Consider the following 9029-nt stretch of genomic DNA (forward strand, 5'->3'; position numbering starts at 1 on the left):
GTATGCTTCGTGTCTATCCATGCATCTGAGCAAAACCATATCAAAGTTTCTCTTATAAAGCACATCACCATTTAGGTGGAAATTGTCAGCAAATCTTCTCAAAGTCTTCTTATCTTTCAAAGATGCCCCTGACGGGTAAATCTGACTTTAGAGGAAACACTTGATATCAAAATACCATGGCTTTTCATCTTTGACTTCTTCAACAACAAATACATGAGTTGGCCTATCAAGACACATCACAATCAAATTAGAAACTTCATTCTAGAATTTCACCATAATCATTGAAGCCAATGTTGCAAGAGAATCTGCCATCCGGTTTTCATCTCGAGGGATATGATGAAACTCAACCTTTGTAAAGAAAGTTGAAATCCTCCTCACATAATCTCTACACGATATCAAACCAGGTTGATTCGTGTCCCATTCACCTTTGATTTGATTAACCACCAAAGTTGAATCTCCATAGACGTCAAGATATTTGATTCTGAGATCAATGGCTTCTTCGAGCCCCACAATGCAAGCATCATACTCAACAATATTGTTTGTACACTTGAAGGTCAATCTAGCTGTAAAAGGAAAGTGAGTGCCTTGAGGAGTAATAATCACTGCCCCAATGGCATTACCATATGAATTAACAGCTCCATCAAATACCATGCCCCAACGGGAACCAGGTTCTGGAACTTCTTCAAGCAGTGGTTCATCACAATCTTTCATCTTCAAGTACAAAATCTCTTCATCAGGAAAATCATATTGCACTGACTGATAATCTTCAATCGGTTGGTGAGCCAAATGATCAGCCAAGACACTACCCTTGATAGCTTTTTGAGATCGGTATTAAATATCATACTCGGATAACAACATCTGCCAACGTGAAATCCTCCCAATTAAAGCAGGATTATCAAAAATATACTTGATTGGATCCATTTTGGATATCAACCAAGTAGTATGATTCAACATATACTGGCGCAGACGCTTAGCAGCCTAAGCCAATGTGCAACACGTCTTTTCAACCATAGAATACCGAGTCTCACAGTTGGTGAACTTCTTACTGAGGTAGTAAATTACATATTCTTTATTTCCAGATTCATCTTGCTGACCAAAAACACAACCCATACTCTCATCAAGCACAACCAAATACATGATTAATAGTCTTCCTTCAACAGGCGGAGACAGAATCGGAGGCTCAAGTAGATACTCTTTGATACTATCAAAAGCTTTCTGGCAATCTTCGATCCAATCACAAGACTGATCTTTCCGAAGAAGCTTGAAAATTGGCGCACATGTGGCAATCATATGCGATATAAATCTTGAGATATAGTTCAAGCGGCCGAGAAAACCTCTGACTTGCTTCTCAGTTTTGGGCGCAGACATTTCTTGTATTGCTTTGACCTTGCCAGGATCAACTTCAATACCCTTTTCACAGACAATGAAGCCCAACAATTTATCAGAACGAACACCAAAAGTACACTTATTGGAATTCAAGTGGAGTTTATACTTTCTCAAACGCTGGAATAACTTCAACAAATGCTTAACATGTTCTTCTTCATCACTTGATTTGACAATCATATCATCAACATAAACTTCAATCTCTTTATGCATCATATCATGAAAAAGAGTGGTCATAGCTCTCTGGTGCGTTGCACCAGTATTCTTTAGACCGAAAGGAATCACTCTATAACAGAATGTTCCCCAGAGTGTAATGAATATGATCTTCTCCATATCTTCAGGTGCCATCTTGATCTGATTATAACCGTAAAATCTGTCCATAAATGAAAAGACTTTTAATTTAGATGTATTATCTACCAACATGTCAATGTGTGGTAGAGGGAAATCATCTTTCGTACTAGCTTATTCGAATCTCTATAATCAACACACATGCGTACTTTTCCATCTTTCTTCGGAACAAACACAATATTATCCACCCATTACGGATATTGGGAGGTAACAAGAAAACCAACATCAATCTGCTTCTGCACTTCCTCTTTGATCTTCACAACCATATTAGGATGAGTCCTTCTCAACTTTTGCTTGATCGGCGGGCATTCTGGCTTCTACAGAAATCTATGCTCCACAATCTCAGAATCCAGACCAGGCATGTCTTGATAGGACCAAGCAAACATATCAAAATAATCTCGAAGAAGATCAATCAACCCCTTCTTAGCTTCTAGACACAGTTGAGGCCCAATCTTCACTTCCTTCACATCGTCCTCAGAACCCAAGTTGACTAGTTCAATATGTCCTTCAAACGGTTGAATGGATTTTCCCTCGTGCTCAAATAAACGGGATAACTCATCAGATACTTCTTCATCATCAATCTCTTCCTCAACTTCAAACACAGGGAAATCAAAGTTTGGATATGGAGTAAGATCATTATACTCAATGGGTTTGAGAATCAACCTGCATAATGATTTGATATTTTGATTTTAGAGAAGTAGAGTACGAACAAATATTATGTAGATGGAAGGATTTATGTTTTTTTTTGTAATTACCATTTTCCGAAAAAGCAAAAGGTAAAATAAAACACCATAGATGTGGATGAATAAAATTATATTTTATTGATGACAATAAAGAAAATGCCCAACAATGTTCACTTCTCCATTAGGCATAGGAGAAGGATTTTTCTTAAAAACAATAAAAACAAATTACTTAGAACGATGAATGACAACAGGAACATCAATAGTAACCCAATTGTTGCAAATCTGGCCATGCGTCACAAAGTTGGCGCAAGCTTCATCTTCATCACCATTATCTTTAATAACGACAGCTGAGTTTTGATCATTCCCATGAATGAACCCCCCACTGTGAAAAAATAGTTATATAACTTTGGCTTTGACGTTGAACGGTCCTGGTTGAAATCCTAGCCCAACTCTGTTTTTGTTCTCGGAGATCACCACAACATGACCCACTTGTCAATACTGCTAGCCTGAATAGCCTCTTGCGCATCTTTCAAAGAAGACATGGGTGCCCCAGTTTTCTTCAATTCGTCAGCAATAGATAAGGCTTGGAACATCGTTCCAACCTCCTCCTCAGCATTAACATACATGAAAGATGACAAATGGCTCACCAATAATGCCTTCTCTCCACCAACAACGACAAGCTTGCCGTTCTTCACAAATTTCAGCTTTTGGTGAATAGTAGACTTCACAGCTCCAGCTTCGTGAATCCATGGACTTCCCAACAAGCAAATGTAGGCCGGATGGATATCTATTACCTGGAAAGTAATTTGGAAATACTCGTACTTATCTTCACTGGAAGGTCCACATCTCCAATGACGGTTTTACGAGAACCGACGAATGCTTTGACAACTACGCCACTATACCTCATTGGGGATCCTTGATAAGAGAGTCTTGACAAAGTTGATTTTGGTAACACATTCAATGATGACCCAGTATCAACCAACACATTGGATAAAGCGTCCTCCTTGCAATTCATAGAAATATGGAGTGCCAAATTGTGATTCATGCCTTCCTCGGGAAGCTCTTCATCACAAAAACTCAAATTATTACAAGAAGTAATGTTGGCAACTATGTGGTCAAACTGATCCACGGTAACATCATGTTCAACATAAGCCTGTTCCAACAGTTTCTGCAACGCTTCTCTGTGCGCTTCGAAATTCATCAACAGTGACAACATGAAGATCTTTGACGGTGTCTGGAGAAACAGCTCCACAACATTGAATTCACTTCTTCTTATTAATCTTAACACCTCATCATCATCATTAGTCTTCAACTTGCTGGTCTCGCCAGACTGACACGTTGAAGCACTAACTAGATTTGCTACATGAATCTCTACTTTCTTACTCACAAAAACATCTTCTACTTCTTTTGGAAACACTGGACTGAACACACGACCACTACGGGTCACCTTTGTAATATCTGCAATATTCACCACTAAGTCTGCAACTGGTAGAGGAACCTCTTGACCATTTTCAATCATAGTGGCATTATACTTATATGGCACAACTTTATCAGATGAGTAGGGGACATGGCATGTTAACCTTATAACCAACGGCGATACTGATCTATTGACATTATTGTTGTTGCTACTATCAAACTGAATAACTACCCGCTCAGGGGTCTTAAACACTGGTACAATGACATTCACATCATCTCCCATATCCCTCGACTGTTGAATATGGATTACATTCTCATCCATCAACTTCTGGATATCCCTCTTGACAATCATACACCCACGGGGGTTCACGCTACAGATTACACAACCATCATGGTCATGTTCACAATCACTGATTAAACACAAATTCTTATTCATCTCCACCAGAGATCTTCGGATACGTCTCACATCAAAAACTCGGAAATTCCCTGGACAGTCGTCCACCATGTTGACAGAAGCGTTACCATGAGCAGGCAACAGATTGGCTTTCACATTTGGCGTTTTGTCCTCAAAGGACACCATACCACTCTTTACCAGCTTTTTAACTTAATATTTTAATGGATAGCAGTTCTCTATATCATGACCAGGGGCTCCCTGGTGAAAAGCATAATAAATATCAGGCTTGAACCACCATGGTAATGTCTCAGGAATTTACGGAGGATTTCTAGGCTGGATTAGATTCTTGAGGACCAATGACGGGTATAACTCTGCATAATTCATAGGAATAGGGTCAAAGGAGACCTTCTTCCTCTCAAAGTTTTGTTGGTGATTATTGTTGTTGTTGTTGTTGGTTCTTTGTTGCGGTTGTTGCTGATGTTGTTGTTGCTGAATTGGAACTGATTGATTAGAATTGTTGGAAAAAACTGGAATTACTGAGGAAACTTGATGTTGATGTTGACGAGGTCGAGAACTTTTTCTAACATGAGGCCTCCTTTGCCTCCCTATTGACACTGAATTAGTTTCTCCCTCCTTCCTCTTGGAGAAACTACCACGTACTTCTTGCTGGCTGATGCCTCTTCTTTAGATAAACGTCCTTCACGGACTCCTTCTTCTAGCCTCATCCCCATGTTTACCATTTCGATAAAATCATTGGGGGAACTTGCAATCATACGTTCGTAATAAAACGAACTCAATGTCTTCAAGAATATTTTTGTCATTTCCTTCTCTTCAAGAGGTGGACTTATCTAGGCAGGCAGTTCTCTCCATCTCTGGACATATTCTTTGAATGTCTCTTTATCCTTCTAAGACATAGACCTCAATTGGTCTCTATCAAGCACCATATCCACATTGTACTTATACTACTTGACGAAGGCCTCGCTTAAATAATTTAAAGTACGGACGCTTGCACTGTCCAACCCATGTACCACCTCAAGGCAGCTCCATTTAAACTGTCGTGGAAATAGTGAATCAACAACTGATCATTATCAATTTGAGTAGACATTTTTCTGGCATACATAACAAGATGGCTTAGTGGGCAAGTATTCCCTTTGTACTTTCAAAGTTTGGAACCTTGAATTTCACCGGGATCTTAATATTGGGGACCAAGTAGAGTTCAACAACACTCTTCCCAAACAAATCTTTGTGCAGCTCGAGGAAATGATCTTTCATTTCATCCATTTTCTCATACACGTATGGACCTTCAGATGGATCGGAATGTTAGATAGTGCCCTCAATACGAGGGAGAGTGTGAACAACCGGAGATGGCACTAACATGACCGGGCTAGATGCCGGCAAAGAAACAAATATGGGCACATACCCTTCTGGCATAAAATTTGACGGCATTCCCCAAGGGAATCCAGCAGGCATAGAAGGAATGGATTGACTAGCAGCGACAACTAGAACAGTTGAAGAAGCAACCTCTGAAATGACAGTCCTCCGAGGAGGAGGAGTTGCAGGAGTTGGTGATGATTGATTTTGGGAGGCAATGACAGACTCCATCAGTGTCGTAAGTTTGGCGATCTTGTCCTTCAACTCTCGGTTCTCTTGCTTTAGATGCTCCATTCTCTTCGGTTGGTTAGCGTGAGTATTATAACGGTGAGTCAGCTTGGCTGATGCACATAAGAAGAACTGATAAGATATCTGGCGACAGAAACCTGCTATGCAAATGCTGCATGAAATTCAATGTTTTCGATTGTTTTTAATTTGAAGGAACATATGAGGTCCTATTTGCAAATATATATATATATATATATATATATATATATATATATATATATATATATATATATATATATATATATATATATATATATATATATATATATATATATATATATATATATATATATGGGTAATGCTAACTTGTGGCCCAAGGGCACAAGTTAAGAGATGAATATAGAAACAAATTCTTGGAAAATATGTATTGAATTTATTAGAAACTTATCATTAATAATTTTATTTATTTTTCCAAAACAAAATTTCTATTTGTGGGTTTCTTAACATGTACCCTAGGGCACAAGTTAGCATTACCCTATATATATATATATATATATATATATATATATATATATATATATATATATATATATATATATATATATATATATATATATATATATATATATATATATAACAATAATAACAATTTGATTGATCACAAAATCTCTTTTTATTCATAAAATTTGGAAGGATCACATTGAGTACAATTTAGAAACCAAAGTACAAATACAAGCGAAAAGGAAAATATCATCCGAAGGATCCCTTAGCAACTGTACTAGATGATCTGACTATGAGTGCATACTTCCTTCGGATGTGTCGAACCTCGTACTCAAAGGATGTCTTCATCTGAGCCTTCTCGAGGACTAACTGATCAATAATCTTCTTCCAAGCACCGGAAGGTTGAGGCATGCTAGAGGAAGATAGACCCTCTGGCTCTCTCTGTCTCTTCACTGCTCGGTCTTCAAGAATTTCAATAAGTGTATCCTTGTCTTTTAACTCAAGCTGCAATTCTTTATGATTTCGGCTCAAAGCATGGAACCGCTCTTCCCACATATATTTTTCTTGCTTCATCTTGATGAGTGTGTCTTCCAACTCCTCTACATCTTGGTTAAGGAGAGTTTATGGCTCAGACATAACCATAGACATAGGTCTTTCACAAGCATACGACATCTTCAGCTCCAAATCTCTCTTTTTCACCCAAATAGTGTAAGCTTCCAAAGCTACACAGTTGCATGGACCAAGCTCGGATCATCCCTTCCTATGCACATTATGCCAAGCATGCACCATACTTTTATTCAAATGTTGGGGATCTTTACCCTCTTGATATAATAGACCCTCTAACTGAGTGTTATTAGGTTTATCTATCAAGGGGAACCCAAGTTGACGATGAGCCAAAGCAGGGTTGTAGTTGATTCCTCCTTGTGTACCAATGAGAGGCACATTAGAGAACTCACCACAACTATCAATAATATCCAAGCTACTCAATGCAGAATCATACCAAACAATATCATCATTAGTGAGAGACATAAGTCTCTAAGACCACCGTAGACATTGCTTGTTCTCTAAAAAAGCATGCGTCTGAGGCAAGTGCGAAATAAACCACTTGTACAGGATAGGAACACAACACACGATAGTCCCACCACCTTTAGAATTCCTTAAATGCAAAGAAATACATGTCACCCAACAAAGTTGGAACATGATTCCTAATTAAGAAAATTTTGATGGCGTTAACATCAATAAAATCGTCAATGTTAGGGAATAAAGTTAAACCATAGATGAGCAAAACAAAGATGGCTTCAAAAGCATCCGTACTATCGGCTTGAGCAAAAATAGTAGCCCTACCAATGAGAAAATGAGTAGTCAGACCAAGAATTCCTCATTTCTTTACCAAATGAGCATCAATCTCAGATTTCTTCAGATGAAGAGCTTCAGGTATGATATGAGATATGTGAATCTCCTCTAATCCACTAAAATATACCTTGTCAGATACGGGTATACCCAAGAGATGAGCAAACTCCTCCAACATAGGCACAAGTTGGTAATCTGGAAAAGTGAAGCACCAATAAAGAGGGTCATAGAACTGAACCAAAACACTCAGAAGTCCTTCAACCACATCAGCATATAACACAGATAAAATCTTCCCATGGCGTTGCTTGAAGTCCAAGGGATCTAATACAAAAGATGACAACTTCCTTAGCTCTTTCAAATCAGGACATCTGAAACTGTACTTCTTAGTGTTCCTTCGTCCATAATCCATAGTTTAAAAATATTTGCAAATAAGACCTTAGTTTCCTTGAAATTTATTTTTTTGTGATGAATGTCATGATGCGCATGTATGTATGAATGCAACAATCACATACAAGGGATCACACACAAGGCAAGCACAAATAAAGGTCAAGGGATGGATCAGGTCATTATCAAGATCAATCATCCATTTTGGTGGATTATGGTTTTCACCTTATCAACACCCAAGTTCCATTGATATTGACAAGACTTGATCGGATCAAACAAGAATCAAAGGGTTTGTTGTGAGTCACGAGCATGGAGTTGGGTTAAGAACCATCCCAAACGAGTGTACTAAGGATAAAAACATGTAGATCATGTTCTAAAAAGTTCCCAGAGTCTTAATCCCATTTATCGAATATTATAGGTTAAGATGACTGACTCATCAACCCATAATATTCTCAAGAGAAACTCGTCTAAGTGTAGTATCACGTAACAACTCTTATCAAGTCTACACTTGAACAGTCTCCGCACTACATCCTAAATAAGCCAAGTTGGGTTAAATGTTCTACGGTCCTCAGCTTCTCAGACCCCAAATCAGAGAAAGTAATTCCTATCCACAAATAACTTATATGACATCAATAACTCCAAAAGGGTCTCCACTGAGTAGACGGGTATTAAGCCAACTCGTTAAGGACTACTCCACACAAGTTGAACATGACTATACCATCCTCCTATCTTAATTGCACTCAAGTTCGGGTTAGAACTTATCTCACTACTCAGAGATCACCAAGCACAACATATTATATCACACAAAAAATATACAAACATCAAATATACACATATATACACATAAACAAGTAGGCTAAACCCACTGAGGACTACTCCCTAGCAGAATCGCCATTTAATTTCTGTAGCGATAAATTCATGACCATCAAGCTATGGATAAGCTTAACATCAATAAAACCAGAGTCGCCACC

The sequence above is a fragment of the Lathyrus oleraceus genome, chromosome 5 (assembly GCF_024323335.1).
Source record: "Lathyrus oleraceus cultivar Zhongwan6 chromosome 5, CAAS_Psat_ZW6_1.0, whole genome shotgun sequence".
Classification (NCBI taxonomy): domain Eukaryota; kingdom Viridiplantae; phylum Streptophyta; class Magnoliopsida; order Fabales; family Fabaceae; genus Lathyrus; species Lathyrus oleraceus.